The sequence below is a fragment of the Mus musculus genome, chromosome 2 (genome assembly GCF_000001635.26).
Source record: "Mus musculus strain C57BL/6J chromosome 2, GRCm38.p6 C57BL/6J".
NCBI classification, from domain to species: domain Eukaryota; kingdom Metazoa; phylum Chordata; class Mammalia; order Rodentia; family Muridae; genus Mus; species Mus musculus.
In genome coordinates, this window is record NC_000068.7 from 160813044 (window position 1) to 160838603 (window position 25560).

The following is a 25560-nucleotide window of genomic DNA, read 5'->3' on the forward strand; positions in this document are numbered from 1 at the left end:
CATAATATACTAAACTAAAGCCATATTCAAATGATACTAGCTTTTCCTGTCAATATTTTTTTGTCCCAGACTTCTTTCCAGAATCCCAAGATATTTAGTTATTTCTCTTTAGTCTCCTGAAGTATCTAACAACTCCATTTATTTTATTGTTGTTCATATTCTTGATGCTATAAACTTATTTATCAGTTATTTTGTTGGCTATATCCTTGGGTGTACTACTTGTTTTCTTACTATTATACTATTATAATTACACACTTTGGGCAAACTCCACAGCAATGATATTAGATTTGTCTTAGTGTTTATCATGGGATGGATTATTTGACATATTACTGATATAAAATTGGTCACTTGGTCAAACTAATTCCTACTCTATACATTGGCTAACTTTTACTTATATGTTGAGGTAGCTGTTTTGAGATTATAAAAATGCTGCTAGAGGTCTTTACAGGACTATTTCTCCCTCACTGACAAACTTGTTCACTCTCCTTAACACAAAGTTATAGGCTAACAATATGGCTCAGTGAGTAAAAGCACTCTTAACACACACTTGACAAATCCACAAACAAGCAGGAGGAGAGAACCAACTCCACAAAGTTGTCCTCTGTTCTCCACATATACACTATGTCACAGGTGCTTTGTATGTATACACACACCACACACACAAACACAAACACAAACACACACACCCATAATAATTTTTTTTTTTTTTTTGGTTTTTCGAGACAGGGTTTCTCTGTGTAGCCCTGGCTGTCCTGGAACTCACTCTGTAGACCAGGCTGGCCTCAAACTCAGAAATCCACCTGCCTCTGCCTCCCAAGTGCTGGGATTAAAGGCCTGCGCCACCACGCCCGGTAATAATTTTTTTAAATTGAGCCCCTAGTGATTCATTGATATGATTTCTCCTCACTACTTCCATCATGCAAGCAGCACTTTTGTTACTACTTTATATCAATTTGAATATCACTTTGGATGGTTTTGTGACAGAGTCTATGTTGCCTGGCTGACCTGGAATTCACAGGTAGCAGTCTGAGGCATGTGCTACCATGCCCAGATAATATTAATATATATAATGTATTTTATTTATATTTAAATATTTACTTCCTTGTGACAGAGGATACCACATGCCAAAGTACACATGTACATGCCAGAGGGCAAGTAGTAGGAGTTGGTTCCTTTTTTTATAAGAAAAAGAAAACGTTGTGGCATTCTCATAACCCTCCTTCAGAGACTAGCATGATAGACTGATGGGCATTCCGTTTTAACTTTTCTATTAGTCACATTGGAGTCAGAGACCATGGGCTATCTAAGTTCCCCCATGGACTTCAGGCAGATTATTCCCTTTGTCAGCTCACAGGCTTTCCCTTTTTGGCTATGGATAGGGATAGTGACTTTTTGTGAATCTGATCTAGGAAAATGTCACTATATATAGTATACAACCTATTTTGCATACAACAATAGGGGTTCAAAGTCTTGAAACTCTTGTATTTATTATCTTTAAACCATAATTTCATGTTTAGTAATCTATCCTATATAATACTTGTACATCTAAACATGTAAGAAAATGTTTTACATGATGTTAGCAAAACAAAACATCAGAAATAGGATAAACATCTACCAAGGGGACCAACTAGATAAATTATGATCATAGTATGTTATAGGATATTATACAGATAGTGAAACAGACACATATGCATGTACACAGAGAGATGCTATACTATTGGACACATGATATACTAGTAAATGAAAATTAGAATTTCAAGACTGTGTGATTGCATGTTTGGTTAGTCTGTAACTATTCTATTATTTCAATTTCTTTTACAAAGGCACATTAGTTATTTTAAGAAACAAAGTAAAAATAAAGAACTTTGTCAAAGACAATTCTAAATCAATATAGGCCTTAAGATTTTTTTCAATGACAAAAGCAATTAAATGACAAAAGAACAACCAAATGGATAGGGATTGATTGGCCCAGAACAGAATGATACAAAAACAAACATTTAATGAGAAAAACTGAATGAGTCTTTCAATGGATACAAACAGATCATTTGCTAATATTCATTCCTAATGAAAATACTGAGACCAAAGGAAGGCAACACAGGAGAGTAACATCACAGAGGGAATATACTTCACTTCTAAGATAAACCTAAAGTGGGAGAGTAATGTAAAGGAATCTTAATCCAGCAACATGGCTGCTCTGGCAAGGGAATCACATCCAAAGACCTTCTAGCCTGTATGATCCAGCTGGAATGACATACCTTTAATCCCTCTGACTGGAATGAAGACATGCCCTCAGTACACACCTTTAGTCCCAAAAAATGGAGGTAAAGTTAGTTTGTAGAAGGAAGCAGCCATGTTTGAAAGTGACACTTGAGGGGCAAAGTGATGAGTCAGAGAAATATTTGACAGAATGAATCAGAGATAGGAGACGCCCAACTCCCATGAGAATAGACAGGAAAATTCAGTTGTGTTCAGGCAATGCAGTAGAGTTCACTTGAGTCCAGTTCAGTGCAGTTCAGCTGAATGCAGTTGGTTTAGTTGCGTTCATGCGTTCCATTCAGTTCTATTCAGTTCATGCGGCTCCATTCAGTTCTATTCAGCTCATAAAGTAAGTGCAGTGCAGTTCATGGAATTAAGAGGCAGCTTTTCCAAGCGGAACAATTCAGTGAGAAGTCAAGAAAAGCCTGCCTGAATCAGTCAGCTAGGAGAGGAATTTTGAGCCAGAACAGCTGAGTTGAAGCAGCCAACTCAGACATTTACAAAATGAAGTACTACTCAGCTATTAAAAACAATAAATTTATGAAATTCTTAGGCAAATGGATATATCTGGAGGATATAACCTGAGTGAGGTAACCCAATCACAAAAGAAGTCACTTGATATGCACTCACTGATAAGTGGATATTAGCCCAGAAACTTAGAATACCCAGGATACAATTTCTAGAACACAAGAAAATCAAGAAGGAAGAACAACGTGTGGATACTTCATTACTCCTTAGAATAAGGAACAAAATACCCATGGAGGGAGTTACAGAGAAAAAGTTTGGAGCTAAGATGAAAGGATGGACCATCTAGAGACTACCCCACCCAGGGATCCATCACATAATCGGCTACCAAATGCAGACACTATTGCACATGCCAGCAAGATTTTGCTGAAAGGACCCTGATATAACTGTCTCTCGTGAGGCTATGCCAGTGCCTGGCAAATACAGAAGTGGATTCTCACAGTCAGCTATTGGATGGATCACAGGGCCCCCAATGGAGGAGCTAGAGAAATTACCCAAGGAGCTGAAGGGATCTGCAACCCTATAGGTGGAACAACAATATGAACTAACCAGTAACCTGAGAGCTCATGTCTCTAGCTGCATATGAAGCAGAAGATGCCTAGTTGGCCATCACTGGGAAGAGAGGCCCCTTGGTCTTACAAACTTTATATGCCCCAATACAGGGGAACACCAGGGCCAAGAAATGGGAGTGGGTGGTTAGGGGAATCGGGCAGGGGGGAGGATATAGGGGACTTTTGGGATAGCATTTGAAATGTAAATGAAGAAAATATCTAATAAAAACTGAAAAAAGACTCTATGAATTATCTCGATACACTGAATGATTAACGACAACCTTCTAAAGCCCTTTACAAAAAAAAAAAAAAAAAAAAGCCAGGCGTGTTGGCGCACACCTTTAATCCCAACACTCGGGAGGCAAAGGCAGGCGGATTTCTGAGTTCGAGGCCAGCCTGGTCTACAAAGTGAGTTCCAGGACAGCCAGAGCTGCACAGAGAAACCCTGTCTCGAAAAAACAAAAACAAACAAACAAACAAACACAGCCAACTCAGAACGAACTAGAAAGAGTAAGCTTACTCAGTAGTAAACCACCAAGACAATAATTACATCTAGTGAATAAAAGTTACTTTTACAGTGTAAGACTACTGTGACTGTGGTTGTTTGTATGAGAATGGCCCCCATAGACTTATATATTTGAATACTTGGTTCCCAATTGGTAGAACTGTTTGGGAAGGATTAGGAGGTGTGGCCTTGTTGAAGATGTGTCCCTGGGTATGGACTTTAAGGTTTCAAGACATTCCCATGTGCTTTCTGCCTTCTGTTTGTGGGTTTAAGATGTGAGCTCTCTCAGCTGTTCCTGCTACCATGTCTTTGTTCCACCATCATGAACTCTAACCCTCTGAACCATAAGCCCAAATAAGCACTTTCTTTTCTGGGCTGTGTAGGTTATGTGTTTATCATAGCAATAAAAAGTAAGACAACAGAAGCTGAGGAGGAGGGAGGCCCTGTAGGAGGACCAGCAGTCTCAATTAACCTGGACTCCCGAGATCTCTCAAACGTTGGACCACCAACCAGGCAGCACACACCAGCTGATATAGCCCCCCAACACAAATACAGCAGCGGACTGCCAGGTTGAGTTCAGTCAGAGAAGATGCACCTAACCCTCAAGAGACTGGGGCCCCAGGGAGTTTAGAGGTCAGGTGGGGCGTGGGTAAGGAATAGGGACATCATCATAGAGACAGAGGATAGGGAAGAGGTATGGGATGTGGGACAGTCAGAGGGTGGACGGGGATGGGGAGATAAAAGCTGGAGTGTAAAAAAAAAAAGTAAGGCAACAACCGTTTTGAATAGTTTTAAAATTCTGGCTAATAAATAAGACTAAGATAAGATCAATATAGACATTGTATGGGTAGTTAAATAGTATTTTTTTCCATTTTTTATTAGGTATTTAGCTCATTTACATTTCCAATGCTATACTAAAAGTCCCCCATACCCACCCACCCCCACTCCCCTAACCACCCACTCCCCCTTTTTGACCCTGGCGTTCCCCTGTACTGGGGCATACAAAGTTTACGTGTCCAATGGGCCTCTCTTTCCAGTGATGGCCGATTAGGCCATCTTTTGTTACATATGCAGCTAGAGTCAAGAGATCCGGGGTACTGATTAGTTCATAATGTTGTTCCACCTATAGGGTTGCAGATCCCTTTAGCTCCTTGGGTTCTTTCTCTAGCTCCTCCATTGGGAGCCCTGTGATCCATCCATTAGCTGACTGTGAGCATCCACTTCTGTGTTTGCTAGGCCCCGGCATAGTCTCACAAGAGACAGCTACATCTGGGTCCTTTCGATAAAATCTTGCTAGGGTATGCAATGGTGTCAGCGTTTGGATGCTGATTATGGGGTGGATCCCTGGATATGGCAGTCTCTACATGGTCCATCCTTTCATCTCAGCTCCAAACTTTGTCTCTGTAACCTCTTCCATGGGTGTTTTGTTCCCAATTCTAAGGAGGGGCATAGTGTCGACACTTCAGTCTTCATTCTTCTTGAGTTTCATGTGTTTAGCAAATTGTACCTTATATCTTGGGAATCCTAGGTTTGGGGCTAATATCCACTTATCAGTGAGTACATATTGTGTGAGTTCCTTTGTGAATGTGTTACCACACTCAGGATGATGCCCTCCAGGTCCATCCATTTGGCTAGGAATTTCATAAATTCATTCTTTTTAATAGCTGAGTAGTACTCCATTGTGTAGATGTACCACATTTTCTGTATCCATTCCTCTGTTGAGGGGCATCTGGGTTCTTTCCAGCTTCTGGCTATTATAAATAAGGCTGCTATGAACATAGTGGAGCATGTGTCCTTCATACCAGTTGGGGCATCTTCTGGATAAATGCCCAGGAGAGATATTGCTGGATCCTCCGGTAGTACTATGTCCAATTTTCTGAGGAACCGCCAGACTGATTTCCAGAGTGGTTGTACAAGCCTGCAATCCCACCAACAATGGAGGAGTGTTCCTCTTTCTCCACATCCACGCCAGCATCTGTTGTCACCTGAATTTTTGATCTTAGCCATTCTGACTGCTGTGAGGTGGAATCTCAGGGTTGTTTTGATTTGCATTTCCCTGATGATTAAGGATGTTGAACATTTTTTCAGGTGCTTCTCTGCCATTCGGTATTGCTCAGGTGAGAATTCTTTTTTTTTTTTTTTCCATTTTTTATTAGGTATTTCGCTCATTTACATTTGCAATGCTATACCAAAAGTCCCCCATAGCCACCCACCCCCTCTCCCCTACCCACCCACTCCCCTTTTATGGCCCTGGCGTTCCCCTGTACTGGGGCATATAAAGTTTGCGTGTCCAATGGGCCTCTCTTTCCAGTGATGGCCGACTAGGCCATCTTTTGATGCATATGCAGCTAGAGTCAAGAGCTCCGGGGTACTGGTTAGTTCATAATGTTGTTCCACCTATAGGGTTGCAGATCCCTTTAGCTTCTTTGGTACTTTCTCTAGCTCCTTCATTGGGGGCCATGTGATCCATCCAATAGCCGACTGTGAGCATCCACTTCTATGTTTGCTAGGCCCAGGCATACTCTGACAAGAGACAGCTATATCAGGGTCCTTTCAGCATAATCTTGCTAGTGTATGCAATGGTGTCAGCATTTGGAAGCTGATTATGGGATGGATCCCCGGATATGCTAGTGTCTACATGGTCCATCCTTTTATCTCAGCTCCAAACTTTGTCTCTGTAACTCCTTCCAAGGGTGTTTTGTTCCCACTTCTAAGGAGGGGCATAGTATTCACACTTCAGTCTTCATTTTTCTTGAGTTTCATGTGTTTAGGAAATTGTATCTTATATCTTGGGTATCTTAGGTTTTGGGCTAATCCACTTATCAGTGAGTACATATTGTGTGAGTTCCTTTGTGAATGTGTTACCTCACTCAGGATGATGCCCTCCAGGTCCATCCATTTGGCTAGGAATTTCATAAATTCATTCTTTTTAATAGCTGAGTAGTACTCCATTGTGTAGATGTACCACATTTTCTGTATCCATTCCTCTGTTGAGGGGCATCTGGGTTCCTTCCAGCTTCTGACTATTATAAATAAGGCTGCTATGAACATAGTGGAGCATGTGTCCTTCTTACCAGTTGGGGCATCTTCTGGATATATGCCCAGGAGAGGTATTGCTGGATCCTCCGGTAGTACTATATCCAGTTTTCTGAGGAACCGCCAGACTGATTTCCATAGTGGTTGTACAAGCCTGCAATCCCACCAACAATGGAGGAGTGTTCCTCTTTCTCCACATCCACGCCAGCATCTGCTGTCACCTGAATTTTTGATCTTAGCCATTCTGACTGGTGTGAGGTGGAATCTCAGGGTTGTTTTGATTTGCATTTCCCTGATGATTAAGGATGTTGAGCATTTTTTCAGGTGCTTCTCTGCCATTCGGTATTCCTCAGGTGAGAATTCTTTGTTCAGTTCTGAGCCCCATTTTTAAATGGGGTTATTTGATTTTCTGAAGTCCACCTTCTTGAGTTCTTTATATATGTTGGATATTAGTCCCCTATCTGATTTAGGATAGGTAAAGATCCTTTCCCAATCTGTTGGTGGTCTTTTTGTCTTATTGACGGTGTCTTTTGCCTTGCAGAAACTTTGGAGTTTCATTAGGTCCCATTTGTCAATTCTCGATCTTACAGAGCAAGCCATTGCTGTTCTGTTCAGGAATTTTTCCCCTGTACCCATATCTTCAAGGCTTTTCCCCACTTTCTCCTCTATAAGTTTCAGTGTCTCTGGTTTTATGTGAAGTTCCTTGATCCACTTAGATTTGACCTTAGTACAAGGAGATAAGTATGGATCGATTCGCATTCTTCTACATGATAACAACCAGTTGTGCCAGCACCAATTGTTGAAAATGCTGTCTTTCTTCCACTGGATGGTTTTAGCTCCCTTGTCGAAGATCAAGTGACCATAGGTGTGTGGGTTCATTTCTGGGTCTTCAATTCTATTCCATTGGTCTACTTGTCCATTGATATACCAGTACCATGCAGGTTTTATCACAATTGCTCTGTAGTAAAGCTTTAGGTCAGGCATGGTGATTCCACCAGAGGTTCTTTTATCCTTGAGAAGACTTTTTGCTATCCTAGGTTTTTTGTTATTCCAGATGAATTTGCAAATTGCTCCTTCTAATCCGTTGAAGAATTGAGTTGGAATTTTGATGGGGATTGCATTGAATCTGTAGATTGCTTTTGGCAAGATAGCCATTTTTACAATGTTGATCCTGCCAATCCAAGAGCATGGGAGATCTTTCCATCTTCTGATATCTTCTTTAATTTCTTTCTTCAGAGATTTGAAGTTTTTATCATACAGATCTTTCACCTCCTTAGTTAGAGTTACGCCAAGATATTTTATACTATTTGTGACTATTGAGAAGGGTGTTGTTTCCCTAATTTCTTTCTCAGCCTGTTTATTCTTTGTGTAGAGAAAGGCCATTGACTTGTTTGAGTTTATTTTTATATCCAGCTACTTCACCGAAGCTGCTTATCAGGTTTAGGAGTTCTCTGGTAGAATTTTTAGGGTCACTTATATATACTATCATATCATCTGCAAAAAGTGATATTTTGACTTCCTCTTTTCCAATTTGTATCCCCTTGATCTTCATTTGTTGTCGAATTGCTCTGGCTAATACTTCAAGTACTATGTTGAAAAGATAGGGAGAAAGTGGGCAGCCTTGTCTAGTCCCTGATTTTAGTGGGATTGCTTCCAGCTTCTCTCCATTTACTTTGATGTTGACTACTGGTTTGCTGTAGATTGCTTTTATCATGTTTAGGTATGGGCCTTGAATTCCTGATCTTTCCAAAACTTTTATCATGAATGGGTGTTGAATCTTGTCAAATGCTTTTTCTGCATCTAACGAGATGATCATGTGGTTTTTGTCTTTGAGTTTGTTTATATAATGGATTACATTGATGGATTTTCGTATATTAAACCATCCCTGCATTCCTGGAATAAAACCTACTTTGTCAGGATGGATGATTGCTTTAATATGTTCTTGGATTCGGTTAGCAAGAATTTTATTGAGGATTTTTGCATCGATATTCATAAGAGAAATTGGTCTGAAGTTCTCTATCTTTGTTGAATCTTTCTGTGGTTTAGGTATCAGAGTAATAGTGGCTTCATAAAATGAGTTGGGTAGAGTACCTTCTACTTCTATTTTGTGAAATAGTTTGTGCAGAACTGGAATTAGATCTTCTTTGAAGGTCTGATAGAACTCTGCACTAAACCCGTCTGGTCCTGGGCTTTTTTTGGCTGGGAGACTATTAATAACTGCTTCTATTTCTTTAGGTGATATGGGACTGTTTAGATGGTCAACTTGATCCTGACTCAACTTTGGTACCTTGTATCTGTCCAGAAATTTGTCCATTTCGTCCAGGTTTTCCAGTTTTGTTGAGTATAACCTTTTGTAGAAGGATCTGATGGTGTTTTGGATTTCTTCAGGATCTGTTGTTATGTCTCCCTTTTCATTTCTGATTTTGTTAATTAGGATTTTGTCCCTGTGCCCTTTAGTAAGTCTAGCTAAGGGTTTATCTATCTTGTTGATTTTCTCAAAGAACCAACTCCTCGTTTGGTTAATTCTTTGAATAGTTCTTCTTGTTTCCACTTGGTTGATTTCACCCCTGAGTTTGATTATTTCCTGCCGTCTACTCCTCTTGGGTGAATTTGCTTCCTTTTTTTCTAGAGCTTTTAGATGTGTTGTCAAGCTGCTAGTATGTGCTCTCTCCCGTTTCTTCTTGGAGGCACTCAGAGCTATGAGTTTCCCTCTTAGAAATGCTTTCATTGTGTCCCAAAGGTTTGGGTACGTTGTGGCTTCATTTTCATTAAACTCTAAAAAGTCTTTAATTTCTTTCTTTATTCCTTCCTTGACCAAGGTATCATTGAGAAGAGTGTTGTTGAGTTTCCACGTGAATGTTGGCTTTCCATTATTTATGTTGTTATTGAAGATCAGTCTTAGGCCATGGTGGTCTGATAGGATACATGGGACAATTTCAATATTTTTGTATCTGTTAAGGCCTGTTTTGTGGCCAATTATATGGTCAATTTTGGAGAAGGTCCCGTGAGGTGCTGAGAAGAAGGTATATCCTTTTGTTTTAGGATAAAATGTTCTGTAGATATCTGTTAGGTCCATTTGTTTCATAACTTCTGTTAGTTTCACTGTGTCCCTGTTTAGTTTCTGTTTCCACGATCTGTCCCTTGATGAAAGTGGTGTGTTGAAGTCTCCCACTATTATTGTGTGAGGTGCAATGTGTGCTTTGAGCTTTACTAAAATGTCTTTAATGAATGTGGCTGCCCTTGCATTTGGAGCGTAGATATTCAGAATTGAGAGTTCCTCTTGGAGGATTTTACCTTTGATGAGTATGAAGTGTCCCTCCTTGTCTTTTTTGATAACTTTGGGTTGGAAGTCGATTTTATCAGATATTAGAATGGCTACTCCAGCTTGTTTCTTCAGACCATTTGCTTGGAAAATTGTTTTCCAGCCTTTCACTCTGAGGTAGTGTCTGTCTTTTTCCCTGAGATGGGTTTCCTGTAAGCAGCAGAATGTTGGGTCCTGTTTGTGTAGCCAGTCTGTTAGTCTATGTCTTTTTATTGGGGAATTGAGTCCATTGATATTAAGAGATATTAAGGAAAAGTAATTGTTGCTTCCTTTTATTTTTGTTGTTAGAGTTGGCATTCTGTTCTTGTGGCTGTCTTCTTTTTGGTTTGTTGAGGGATTACTTTCTTGTTTGTTCTAGTGCGTGATTTCTGTCCTTGTATTGCTTCTTTTCTGTTATTATCCTTTGAAGGGCTGGATTCGTGGAAAGATATTGTGTGAATTTGGTTTTGTCGTGGAATACTTTGGTTTCTCCATCTATGGTAATTGAGTTTGGCCGGGTATAGTAGCCTGGGCTGGCATTTGTGTTCTCTTAGTGTCTGTATAATATCTGTCCAGGCTCTTCTGGCTTTCATAATCTCTGGTGAAAAGTCTGGTGTAATTCTGATAGGCCTTCCTTTATATGTTACTTGACCTTTCTCCCTTACTGCTTTTAATATTCTATCTTTATTTAGTGCATTTGTTGTTCTGATTATTATGTGTCGGGAGGAATTTCTTTTCTGGTCCAGTCTATTTGGAGTTCTGTAGGCTTCTTGTATGATCATGGACATCTCTTTCTTTATGTTTGGGAAGTTTTCTTCAATTATTTTGTTGAAGATGTTTGCTGGTCCTTTGAGTTGAAAATCTTCATTCTCATCCACTCCTATTATGCGTAGGTTTGGTCTTCTCATTGTGTCCTGGATTTCCTGGATGTTTTGAGTTAGGATCCTTTTGCATTTTGTATTTTCTTTGACTGTTGTGTCGATGTTCTCTATGGAATCTTCTGCACCTGAGATTCTCTCTTCCATTTCTTGTATTCTGTTGCTGATGCTGGCATCTATGGTTCCAGATCTCTTTCCTAGGGTTTCTATCTCCAGCGTTGCCTCGCTTTGGGTTTTCTTTACTGTGTCTACTTCCCCTTTTAGTTCTAGTATGGTTTTGTTCATTTCCATTACCTGTTTGGATGTGTTTTCCTGTTTTTCTTTAAGGACTTCTACCTGTTTGGCTGTGTTTTCCTGCTTTTCTTTAAGGGCCTGTAACTCTTTAGCAGTGCTCTCCTGTAATTCTTTAAGTGACTTATGAAAGTCCTTCTTGATGTCCTCTATCATCATCATGAAAAATGCTTTTAAATCTGGGTCTAGATTTTCAGTTGTGTTGGGGTGCCCAGGACTAGGTGGGGTGGGAGTGCTGCGTTCTGATGATGGTGAGTGGTCTTGATTTCTGTTAGTAGGATTCTTACGTTTGCCTTTCGCCATCTGGTAATCTCTGAAGCTAGCTGTTATAGTTGTCTCTGTTAAGAGCTTGTACTTCAGGTGACTCTGTTAGCCTCTATAAGCAGACCTGGGAGGGTAGCACTCTCCTTGGTTTCAGTGGGTAGAGTATTCTCTGCAGGAAAGCACTCTTCTTGCAGGGAAGGTACCCAGATATCTGGTGTTCAAACCGGACTCCTGGCAGAAGTTGTGTTCCACTCACTAGAGGTCTTAGGATCCCGTGAGGAATCCTGTATGGGCCCTTGCGGGTGTCAGGCAACTCCGCTGGTCAGGAAGCCCTGGGCTGGAGTGGAGTGGAAGGGGCTTTTGTCCCGGGTCAGGCCCGGGCAGTCTGCTTCCCTATGTACCGCAGTCTCAGGTTCTGCGCGATTGGATTGGGGCCAGGGCTGTGTTCCACTCACCAGAGGTCTTGGGATCCCGTGGAGAATCCTGTGGGGGCCCTTGCCAGTGTCAGGCAACTCCGCTGGCCAGGAAGCCCTGGGCTGGAGTGGAGCGGAAGGGGCTTTTGTCCCGGGTCAGGCCAGGGCAGTCTGCTTCCCTATGTACCGCAGTCTCAGGTTCCGCGCGATTGGATTGGGGCCGGCGCTGTGTTCCACTCACCAGAGGTCTTAGGATCCCGTGGGGAGTCCCGTGTGGGCCCTTGCGGGTGTTGGGCAAGACTCTGCTGGCAAGGTAGCCCGGGGCTCGAGTCGAGCGGAAGGGACTTGTGCCCCAGATCAGGCCCGGGTAGCCTGCTTCCCTATGTACCGCAGTCTCAGGTTCCGCGCGATTGGATTGGGGAAGGCGCTGTGTTCCACTCACCAGAGGTCTTAGGATCCCGTGGGGAATCCTGTGGGGGCCCTTGCGAGTGTCAGGCAACTCCGCTGGCCAGGAAGCCCTGGGCTGGAGTCAGTTAAATAGTATTAATTGCTTTTCTTGTCATTGTGTGACAATAGGTGACAAAAGGAACTTTAGTTCATTTATTTTGGCTTGGAGTTGGAGAAGATATAATTCATGGCAGGGAAACATGGTAGCAGGAGCAAGAACTGGTTTTGTGGTCCTAGTCAAGAAGTGGAGAGAGATAAATACTGGTAGTAAAGCTCACTTACCCTTTCCCCTGACTCTTTTATTCATTGTAGATCCCCATTCTAAAGGATAGTGCTACCCACATTCAGGGTGGGTCTTCCCTCTCCAGTTAATCAGAAATAACCTCATCCACACCCTGTTTCTTAGATGCTTCCAAACCCAGTCAAGTTGACAATGAAGATTAACCATCTCTAAAGTGTTGTTTGTAGATGAGAAAGCTCAAAGAGAACTTTTGTTTTTTTTTAATTTGGAAGAGCTACCCTGGAGGATGGAAATAATTTTATGGTTTGTTAAGGAAGATCAATTGAACACTGAGATAGGGAAAGTGAGGTCATACAGTGGGTATCTGCAGTGGATATCTCCAGATGCTACATTTGGCCAAAACTAACATGTTCCCTGGTGAATTCAGGGTAGTATAAGAGAAGACTATCTGATTGCCTATTTTTCATCATCAAGTAAAGGAACCAACAGTCTGTGAATTCTTGCTTGTTTGTATGGGTCAGATGACAATCAAAGAGATCATCTCTCCCACTATTTCTCCCCTTAGAATGCTAAGTTAGTAGTGGTGTATCACATGGCATACTAGATGTCATCTGTTCTGAACGTTTTACATGTTGTATGTCTTTTAACCCCTAACACAACCTCTGGTAGTCAATACTATTATTGTCTCAAAGTTTACAGATGAGCAAACTGAGACACTCAGGAAATAACTTGCCTTTGGTTCATAGCCAAAATTTCAACCTAGGCATCCTGCTTTAGAGTTTGGCTTTTAGCACCACTGCCTCTGTTGTTAGAGCGCTGTTTCCTAGAGGAAAGTCATAACCTGTGAATTAAGAGTTCTGGAGAAAAGTGAGCTGAACAAGACTAAAATGGCAGAAGGAAACAACTTCCAGAGTAGAAAGAACTGAGAGAAGAAACAGAAGAAGCCCCCAGGGTCTCATGAATAAATAGCAATCAAAAGAGTTACCCCAGAGTGTCTGCAGTCTAGAAACATCTAAAAACATGTAGAAAGAAAATAGAACAAAGCAAAAATAACTTTCAAGTAAACAAGTTAAACAAGCAGATGGCACAAAGGGGATCAAGGCCCTTGTTTTTATAATATCTAACGTCAAAAGACAAGCTAAGAGCTATAGGCCTCAAAGGTTTAAAGACTTGAGCAAATCAGAATACCTCATATGTGAACAATACATGCACACGCTGTCATATGTGAACAATTAACCATGAAGCCACAGCCCCCAAACTAGGTTTCCTTCTTGTTTCTATGACACAGAACTGCTCCCTGGTCCTCACTGAATCCAGGACAGGCTGGCTTAGGTACTCTATAGAAACTGAGCATGTGGGCAAAGCTTTTAGTTTTTTGAGAACCCAGAGATTTAATGTGTCCTTATCCTACTCATCTCTGAGTATGTGGCCTGCTAACCATTGCTCCTTGTAGGCAATCATCTTGTCTACTTGTCACTTCTTTGCTTCTAGCAGAAAAGCACAGACTTGGCATTAGGTCCTGGCTTGCAATCCCACTGCTTGCCTAGCTTGCCTTGGAGCCTTAGTTTCCTGGCTCACAAGGCAGAGTAATAATTTCCATGCACAGGGCTGTTGAGAAGATCAAGAAAGCCATTTGAGGAGACTTAGCCACTACATGCTAGACATTAAAATGCTCATTATGTTTTGATTTCCTGTACATAGAGTTTGGCCTTTCCCAAGAGCCTGTTTTATTTTCTGCCTAAATGCTCTATTTTGAAGGGCTTATACCCATTGTTTGGAAGTTGCATTCTCCTCAATGCAAATGAGTAAAACACCGTATCTCCAGCCTTGACTGGCCCATTTTAGCATCTAGGTGTTTCCCTAAACATCATCAAGTACTAAAATAGATTCTCTCTTGCCTATCTCCAAATTAGTTTCTGTCCTCCCCTCATATCCTCAATCTCAGTTGATCAACAGTTCTATCATTACTTTCTATAAGACTAATAAACAAAAACCCTTTGGTGATATCCTTTAATCCCCACACTACACACACCAGTGTTTGTAGATTCTGCTTCAAACATTATATTCTCCATCCCTACTGTGGGCTCTTATGCCAATAGCCCTCACCTTTCATCTGGAGACAACTACAGTTTCTTAGTTGCCTTTCCTTCCTGCTGTTAGCTTCACAGAGTCTCCTTTCTAAGAATGAACTCACACAGCACAGTTTCCCTCCATAAGACTTCTGTGGTACAGCCTATAAGATGCAGACTTAAACTTGCTGGCTAGGCAACCCTCAGCTTACAGAATGTCTTTACCCACAAACAAAACAATCTGCCATTGTTGTTATGTTTGTATCACATGCCACCACCTCACCCAGCGTGGTGATCTTGAAGGCAGGGACAGAGCTACACTTAGCTCTGTGTGACCTGCCTGCACTCACTGTCTTCACTCACTGCCTATCAGTTGCAGACAAGGCCTCAGTGGTTATTAACTGAATGGATCAGAAATAAAAAATAAATAGAAGAACCAACTAAAGCTCCGAAGAACTGATACATTTTAGAGACAATATATGTAGGATATGAAGGAAAAGAAAAAAATAATTGGTGGACAAGAGAAAATACAGGTTAGGATTAGGAAGAGAAAATGCCAAGAAAGAGAGAAACTGAGTTTCTGAATATGAATGGAATGATGTATTCCTGCTCCTGCTCTGATGAGTGTAAATAAATAAAGATTCTTTTTAGCACTTGCAGAATTCAAAAGATTGTTCACTTTAAAACTCATTTCAAGGCCAAAAGGAAACAAATATTCTTTGAAAAGGAACGAATATTAAAATTAATATTAAAATAAACAAATTCAGAAAACAGAAGAAAATGTAATAGCACCAGGCAGTGGTGGCGCATGCACTCCTTTAATCCCAGCACTTGGGAGGCAGAGGCAGGTGGATTTCTGAGTTCAAGGCCAACCTGGTCTACCGAGTGAGCTCCAGGACAGCCAGGGCTACACAGAGAAACCCTGTCTCAAAAAAAAAAAAAAAAAAAAAAAGAAAAGAAAAAGAAAAAGAAAGAAAGAAAATGCAATACCAACCCTAAAAACAGAAAGCATAAATTTCTACATCAGACACAAAATCCCCCCTCAAAAAGGTTATAACAAAGGTGAAAACCAACAATAATCTGTTTGTAAGAGAAAAAACTTTCAAATATTAGTGAGCCTAGGAAGTGTTCTAAAGTTACTACACACAAAATAATTGTTACAGATTATCTAGAGACTAGAGAATGGAGAGATTGCTCAACAGTTAAGAGTGGTGTGTGGTGTTTACTGTTCCTGCAGAAGACTCAAGTTTGGTTCTCAGCACCCACGAGAGGCAGCTCACAACTCCAGATCCAAGGAGATCCAGATCCAACCCCCTCTTCTGGCCTCCATGGGTACCCATACATATATGCACTCATCCTTTAACATTTATATTCTTTCTTCCCCTCCCCCTGATAAAAATAAATCTTAAAAAGGAAACAGAACCAACTTTAATCCCTGAACTCAGGAGAAAGAGTTAGGCAGATGTCTGAGTTCAAAGACAATCTGATAAACATGAGAGAGAAAGAGAGAGAGAGGGGGAGAGAGAGAGAGAGAGAGAGAGAGAGAGAGAGAGAGAGAGAGAGAGAGAGAGAGAGAGAGAGAGAGAGAATATGAATGAAAGACAACAAGCATCTCTTTCAGTATTACAAAAAAAATTATACAACTAAAGAAGCAAACAAAAGAATTTCAAGGAACTTCAAAAGGAAATGAACTGCATTTTGTTTTGCTTTTTTTTTTGAGACATAGTATTATTTATGTAGTGAAAGCTAATCTCAGACTGGAAATAATCCTTTTTCCTCTCAGAGTGCTGATTATTACAGGTACATGTTATCATGCCAGACACCACTCTGAAAGGATTCACTGGGAGCTGCAGGACTGCTGCCTCAGAAAGAAACTGGCTAAGGAACAGCTTACTTTACAAAAACCCTTTATATTTAAAAAAATATTTTTTTGTAATTAGGCATGGTGATACACACCTTAAATCCCAGCCCTTGGAAGGTAGAGGCAGGTGGATCTCTGACTTTGAGGCCAGACTGGTCTACCAAGTCAGTTCCAGGACAGCCAGGGCTATACAGAGAAACCCTATCTTGAAAAAACAAAAGATGTTTTTCTTTTATTTTTTTAGGTTTTGTTTCAAAGCCAGCTTTAGTGGCACATCTGTAACTTTAATACTCCTTAAAAGCTAAGGCAGGAGAATTATAGATTCAAGAGCAGCATGAGCTTTAAAGCAAAACTCTGACTCAAAGAAACAACCCCCAAGAAAGTTTTTATTATTGTTATTGTTGTTATTATTATTATTTTGTTTTTTTCAAGACAGGAGTTTTTTATTTATTTCTTTTATTTTTTAATTTTTACACTCCATATTTTATTCCACCCCATCCAACCTTCGACTGTTCCACATCCCATATCTCCTCCCCACCCCTGTCTCCACATGATGAACCCACTCCCCTCCCCACCTGACCTCTAAATTCCCTGGGGCCTCCAGTCTCTTGAGGGTTAGGTGTATCATCTCTGAATGAACACAGACCCGGATGTCCTCTACTGTATGTGTCCTGGGGGCCTCATATCAGCTGATGTATGCTGTCTGTTTGGTGGTTCAGTGTTTGAGAGATCTCGGGGGTCGATTAATTGAGATTGCTGGTTCTCCTACAAGATCACCCTTCTCCTCAGCTTCTATCAGCCTTCCCTAATTCAACAACAGGGATCAGCTGCTGCTGTCCATTGGTTGGGTACAAATATCTTCATCTGACTCTTTTGGCTGCTTGTTGGGTCTTTTGGAGGGCAGTCATGATAGGTCCCTTTTTGTGAGTGCTCCAACTACATTCATAGAGGCCTTATTTGTGATAGCCAGAAGCTGTAAGTAACCTAGACGTGCCAGGACAGAAGAATGGATACAGAAAAAGTGGTTCATTTACACAATGGAATACTACTCTGCAATTATGAACGAGGACATCCTGAGTTTTGCAGGCAAATGGATGGAACTAGAAAATATCATCCTGAGTGAGGTAACTTAGACTGAAAAAGATGTGCATGACATGTACTCACTAAGTGGATATTAGCCAAAAAAAAAAAGTACAGAATACCCAAGATACAATCCACCGAACTCAAAAAACTGAAGTGCCCAAGTGAGGATGCCCTAGTCCCACTTAGGAGAGAGAAGAAAGCAATCACAAGTGGGGAGGGAGGGAGGGACCTGGGAGGGAAGTAGGAGAGAGATGAGAACCTGATCTGGTATTGGGTGAGGGAAAAGGACTGAAGCCCTGAGGGCCAGCAGAAAGAATGGAAACAGACAACCTAGGGAAATAGGAGATTGGGGGACCCTCCAGAATGCACCAGAGACCTGGGAGGTGAGAGACTCTCAGGACTCAAAGAGAAGGATCTTAGATGAAATGCCTGACAGTAGGGAGAGGGAACTTACAGAGTCCACCTCCAGTAGGAAGAGAGGACATCAAGGGAGGGATGGGGTTGCCATCCCACAGTCACATCTCTCATCCATAATTGTTCCTGTCTGAAAGAATTACAGGGATGAAAATGAAGAGGAGCCTGAGGAAAAGAAGGTCCAGTGACAGGCCCAAAGTGGAATCCAGCTCAAGGAGAGGTCCCAAGGCCTGACACTATTACTCAGGGTTTCTTTTTTAAAAAATTGTTTTATTTATGTACCTTCCAGTTGTAGCCACCCTCCCAGTCCCCCCTTTCACAGTTCCTCATCCCTTTCCCCCTTCCCCTTGCCTCTGAGAGGGTGTTCTCCCTCTGTTCCCCACCCCGCCAGAATCCCCCTTCCCTGGGGCCTCAAGAGACAGGGTTTCTATGGTACCCCCTGGCTGTCTTGGATCTTACTCTGCAGACCAGGCTGGCCTCAAACTCAGAGATCTCCCTGCTTCTACCTGCCAAGTGCTGGAATTAAAAATGTGAACCACATGGGTTGGAGAGATGGCTCAGCGGTTAAGAACACTGACTGCTCTTCTGGAGGTACTGAGTTCAAGTCTCATCAACCACATGGTGGCTCACAACTATCTGTAATGAGATGGGTGCTCTCTCCTGGTGGGTCTGAAGACAACTCCAGTGTACTTATATGTAATAAATAAATCAAAAAATGTGATCCACTGCCCAATGAAAGTTTAATATTTCAACTAGGAATATTTGTGAATAAACTAAAAGTGATAGTACTGGCAAATGTAATTACAAAAAGAAAGAAAAGGTACCCATAAACTTGGGAAAATAGCACATAAAAGAAATGAAAGTTTAAAGAGAGATACTTTCCATGCATTGTTAAGTGTGGATTAAAACCAACTAGTGTGTAAGTGTGTATGCTGGCATTTGGAGGTGCAGACCAAAACTACATGAGACTTGTAACCATGATACCATCACCACTACACCACCATACTATGAAAAAAAGAATGTGTAACAGTAATAAAAACTAAAAATGGCTATCACACCTCAGACATTACAGACTTTGTACTGGATACAGCAAGAATTTTGTTAAAATACAGACATACTTCTTGTCCTTGGGAGAAACATTCTTTTTCCTTCATCATCTTCTCCAAGGTCCCCTTCACTTTCTGCAGTCCTGTGGCATCTTTAAGGAGTCGTTTGCTGCCTCTGTAGCTGCAATTCAGCCCTGTAAAAGAAGCATAATTCCATCACCTCACAAGAAAAGAAAGCACATTTCTAGGAAGTCCACTTATCTAACTTCCTTAATCTTTCCTAATTCATTATCAGAGCCCTGGACAAATACCAGGTGCACAGAGCCAAGTGAGGTCATTAAAATGCACATGATGATTGACAGCAACTGCGAGTGCTGCTGGATCACTGATGTGAGCTCTGACTACTTAAAACTGAGACTGGAGCATACAAACACAGGTCAGTGAGCTCAGCCATCAAATCAAGATGATTCATTAAAATCTCTTCATCCCCCACTCTAGTTAAGCTTCCGGCAATCTGACAGCAATAATTAGCTGATAAGCATGTGGCCTTCAACTTCCAGGATAACCTAAAGATGTGGTAATTTTTTTTCTTCCTTTGAAGCCCTAGGCACATGTGTCCCCCCTATCTACCTACCTATCTATCTATCTATCTACCTATCTATCTATCTATCTATCTATCTATCTATCTATCTATCTATTCATATATACATACATATGTGTGTATATATATATATATATATATATATATATATATATATATGTACATACACACATACACACACACACACACACACACATATATATTTTTTCATTCTAGGCCAAGCAACAACTATTTTTCTTTCTCCTCTCAGATTCTTGCATCTACTTCATCCCATTTTGCCCACGGGCAATGTTAGGCATATGGCAATTTATAGTGAAGGAATAAAGCAAAGTCTTTTAAACCAAAACCACCAAAGATGCTTTATGAGTTCTTAAAGTTACTGAGAAAGGACTTAAAAACACAGTGCTTTTGAGTTCTATATTCCTTTACCAAAGCATTCTTCTTGGTTAAAATGCCAATTAACAAAATGGACCCTTGCAGAAACTTTGGAGTTTCATTAGGTCCCATTTGTCAATTCTCGATCTTACAGCACATGCCATTGCTGTTCTGTTCAGGAATTTTTCCCCTGTGCCCATATCTTCAAGGCTTTTCCCCACTTTCTCCTCTATAAGTTTCAGTGTCTCTGGTTTTATGTGAAGTTCTTTGCTCCACTTAGATTTGACCTTAGTACAAGGAGATAAGTATGGATCGATTCGCATTCTTCTACATGATAACAACCAGTTGTGCCAGCACCATTTGTTGAAAATGCTGTCTTTCTTCCACTGGATGGTTTTAGTTCCCTTGTCGAAGATCAAGTGACCATAGGTGTGTGGGTTCATTTCTGGGTCTTCAATTCTATTCCATTGGTCTACTTGTCTGTCTCTATACCAGTACCATGCAGTTTTTATCATAATTGCTCTGTAGTAAAGCTTTAGGTCAGGCATGGTGATTCCACCAGAGGTTCTTTTATCCTTGAGAAGACTTTTTGCTATCCTAGGTTTTTTGTTATTCCAGATGAATTTGCAAATTGCTCCTTCTAATTCGTTGAAGAATTGAGTTGGAATTTTGATGGGGATTGCATTGAATCTGTAGATTGCTTTTGGCAAGATAGCCATTTTTACAATGTTTATCCTGCCAATCCATGAGCATGGGAGATCTTTCCATCTTCTGAGATCTTCTTTAATTTCTTTCTTCAGAGATTTGAAGTTTTTATCATACAGATCTTTCACCTCCTTAGTTAGAGTCACGCCAAGATATTTTATACTATTTGTGACTATTGAGAAGGGTGTTGTTTCCCTAATTTCTTTCTCAGCCTGTTTATTCTTTGTATAGAGAAAGGCCATTGACTTGTTTGAGTTTATTTTATATCCAGCTACTTCACCGAAGAAGACACCGTCAATAAGACAAAAAGACCACCAACAGATTGGGAAAGGATCTTTACCTATCCTAAATCAGATAGGGGACTAATATCCAACATATATAAAGAACTCAAGAAGGTGGACTTCAGAAAATCGAATAACCCCATTAAAAAAATGGGGCTCAGAACTGAACAAAGAATTCTCACCTGAGGAATACCGAATGGCAGAGAAGCACCTGAAAAAATGTTCAACATCCTTAATCATCAGGGAAATGCAAATCAAAACAACCCTGAGATTCCACCTCACACCAGTCAGAATGGCTAAGATCAAAAATTCAGGTGACAGCAGATGCTGGCGTGGATGTGGAGAAAGAGGAACACTCCTCCATTGTTGGTGGGATTGCAGGCTTGTACAACCACTCTGGAAGTCAGTCTGGTGGTTCCTCAGAAAATTGGACATAGTACTACCGGAGGATCCAGCAATACCTCTCCTGGGCATATATCCAGAAGATGCCCCAACTGGTAAGAAGGACACATGCTCCACTATGTTCATAGCAGCCTTATTTATAATAGCCAGAAGCTGGAAAGAACCCAGATGCCCCTCAACAGAGGAATGGATACAGAAAATGTGGTACATCTACACAATGGAGTACTACTCAGCTATTAAAAAGAATGAATTTATGAAATTCCTAGCCAAATGGATGGACCTGGAGGGCATCATCCTGAGTGAGGTAACACAGTCACAAAGGAACTCACACAATATGTACTCACTGATAAGTGGATATTAGCCCCAAACCTAGGATTCCCAAGATATAAGGTACAATTTGCTAAACACATGAAACTCAAGAAGAATGAAGACTGAAGTGTCGACACTATGCCCCTCCTTAGAATTGGGAACAAAACACCCATGGAAGGAGTTACAGAGACAAAGTTTGGAGCTGAGATGAAAGGATGGACCATGTAGAGACTGCCATATCCAGGGATCCACCCCATAATCAGCATCCAAACGCTGACACCATTGCATACCCTAGCAAGATTTTATCGAAAGGACCCAGATGTAGCTGTCTCTTGTGAGACTATGCCGGGGCCTAGCAAACACAGAAGTGGATGCTCATGGTCAGCTAATGGATGGATCACAGGGCTCCCAATGGAGGAGCTAGAGAAAGAACCCAAGGAGCTAAAGGGATCTGCAACCCTATAGGTGGAACAACATTATGAACTAACCAGTACCCCGGAGCTCTTGACTCTAGCTTTGATACTCTAGCATATGTATCAAAAGATGGCCTAGTCGGCCATCACTGGAAAGAGAGGCCCATTGGACACGCAAACTTTGTATGCCCCAGTACAGGGGAACGCCAGGGCCAAAAAGGGGGAGTGGGTGGGTAGGGGAGTGGGGGTGGGTGGGTATGGGGGACTTTTGGTATAGCATTGCAAATGTAAATGAGCTAAATACCTAATAAAAAATGGAAAAAAAAAACAAAACAAAATGGACCCAAAGTGAGTATGCTAGTAAGAAGGGCTTGAAGTTTCAGATATTCACATCTTGCTACATTACAAGGGCATCAGGGTTGTGAATATCTATGAATACAAACAGGTTTGGCCCTCACAAACAAACCAAAATGGCTACAATTTATTACCAGCATTCTTTTATCCTAACATGCACTTACGCCTTTCCTACTGCTTCTACTCTGCACTAGGAGCTTCAGCTACATTAGCACATATAATCCTTACCATGATCTTAGTATGTAAATTCTATCGTTCTAATACCCAGATGATGACACACAGAAATTCAGTAAATTATTTTAGCCATGCCACGTGTACTATGATGCTTTTCACAGGCAAGCAAATTTAATTTTAATTTTCCAGTACATTGAACACTCATCACTGTTTCGCTTTTGTTTCCCTGGGTTTTTCCTAATTCATAATTTATTAAAAACCTAATTCATAATTCTCTGACTTTTTTATTTTAGAAAATTATCTTATGAACAGAAGAAGAAGAAAATCTGGAGTCTAGAGAGATGGCTCAGTGATTAAGAGCACTGCCAACTCTTGCAGAAGCCCTGGATTCAGTTCCCAGTACCAGCATGACAGCTTACAGCTATCTGTAGGTCCAGTTCTAAGGGATCTTCTGTGGGTAACAGGCACACATGTGGTACACAGACATACATGCAGGAAAACAAAACACTCATACATATAAAATAAAAATAAGTATTTTTTCCTGAAAAGAAAGAATATCTGATGTGAAAATCAGAAGCAATAATTATCATAAACAATTACATTCACTCACCTCTAACTTATTCTATTTATTTATAGCTATTTTGTTGTTCACCAAATCACCTTTAACTTTGAAGTCACAATATAAGTAAGACACTTCTTCACTTTCCAGTTCAGCTGGCAGGGACACAATGCTAATAATGTAAGCAGCAAACAGCTTGATTCACTACAGACCATTTGAATATTGTTTGTTTCAAAGCTCTAGACTCTTTAGCCTGGATGGTGTATTTTTGTCATAAGAAGCATCAGGTATACAAGACAACTAACATATACATATCTGAAAAGACAAGGACCCATAAAATACAGCAGTGCCTATGGGCTAGAAGCCACTGGCTTCATTCCTGAAGAAAAGCTTCATGACCAACACACACCTATCTCTGTGTGAGAAGCTCTTCTCACCCTCAGCTCCACTGACAGAATGCATCCTTCAAAAACACAAAGCAGGTGGACAATGAAGAAATCAATGTGTTTAAGTTTTGCACAAAATGTGCTTGATTGAACTGAAAATATAATTTCTTTTTGCAACACCAATTCTCCTGGTACCAAGAAGCATTCACAGTAGTTGCAGAGTAAAACGAACGTTCCTACCTGTAGCACAGAAGAAGCCACCCCCCCACCCCACCCCCCAAAATACAACTGCATTGCTTTCTACACATTTTCATAAATCAAATGTTGCTGAATTCCTAAACAAGACAAAGCTGGTTTAAACAGGCTAAATAAAGAAGCTAATCAATGTCAGACCAGCCTATATTTTAAATTATTAATCGAAGGTAGATGTTTTCCAAAATTAATCAAATAAAAATGATAAGTCAAAACTACATTCCTTAATTGTTATTATAGGAAGAAACCCACTTAGGACCATCTGTCTTTAAGATTAACCACCCACAGAGAGAAATGTCCCAATGGAGCAATGCTACAAAATCATGTGGATTCCAACAAGTCACAAGGTAACTATGACAGGAAACCTATAGTTATTTGTGAGATCACAGAAAGCCTATGATGTAATCTTTAATAAGCAAAATCTACATAATGTAATACTCACCATAGACATAAATGAACAATTCAGTGGTATTTAGACTATTCACAGCACTGAGCAACAATTACCTCTACCCATTCACAAAATATTTTCAGCAATTAAAAATAAAACCTTGTACTCATAAGCAGTTATTACCAGCACCCACCCCTAATCCCTAGAAATCACCAATTTGATTTATGTTATTTTAGAGTTATTTCTTTGGGTTACTTCTTTTGTTTCTGTTGTTTTGAAACTCACTATATATACCCAGACTAGTCTCGAACTCTCAGACGACCTTCATTCTCCTAAATGCTGTGATTACATGGTATGAGCTACAATGCTTAACTTCCTTGGAATAACTGATATCAACAGAATCATGTAACATGACCCTCCATGTCTGCTTCTTTCAGTTAACACTGTATTTCATCTAAATTGTATTATGTATCACCATTTTATTTCTTTTTACCATGAAAAACCCACTGTACGTATCACAGTTCTTCACTGATTTATGTATTGATGAATACCAGGTTGTTTTTAATCTTTTGGCCATTGTTAATAGCATTGCTATTAATAAAACTATTTATAAACATTAAATATTTGAAAACATGTTTCCAATTACTAGGGTAAATACCTGAGGGTGAAACTTCTTTGTCACATGAAAATTCTGCATTCAACTTTTTAGGGCATTACTGAATTGTTGTCAACAGAAGCTACACTGTTCTCCATTCTTACCAGCAAAGTACATGTGGGGACTCTTCACATCCTCATCAATACTTATAACTTTATTAATTTCTGTTTTGCTTTGCTCTCAAGGATATAGCCATCCTGTGGATATGAAATGGTACGTCATTGTAGTTTGATCTGTATTTTCTCAATAACTAATGTGCTGAGTATCTTTTCACATGCATACACATTTGTATATATTCGTTAGAAAAATTTACTCAAGTCCTTTACCCATATTGATTAGGTTGTTTAGTTGTTGAGTTCTAAGATGACAAATAGCAGGCTCTTATGAGATTTTCAATTTTCTACTGTTCTGTAAGGTATTTTCTTGATAGCATCCTTTGGTCCACAAAAGTTTTAAATTTTGATGTGCTCTAATTTGCCAATTTTTTTAATTTACTGATTGGGTCCAAGATCAACAAGATTTACT

General features: G+C 40.4%; 1 protein-coding gene across 1 annotated transcript in view; it reads right to left on the bottom strand.

Annotated features, from left to right (window-relative positions):
• Positions 1 to 25560, bottom strand: part of Zhx3 (zinc fingers and homeoboxes 3) — a 102544-nt gene that overhangs the window by 42597 nt on the left and 34387 nt on the right. The window contains exon 2 of the mRNA NM_177263.3: positions 19254 to 19375. The gene's annotated coding sequence lies outside the window, so the exon portion shown is untranslated. The remainder of the gene's footprint in view (positions 1 to 19253; positions 19376 to 25560) is intronic.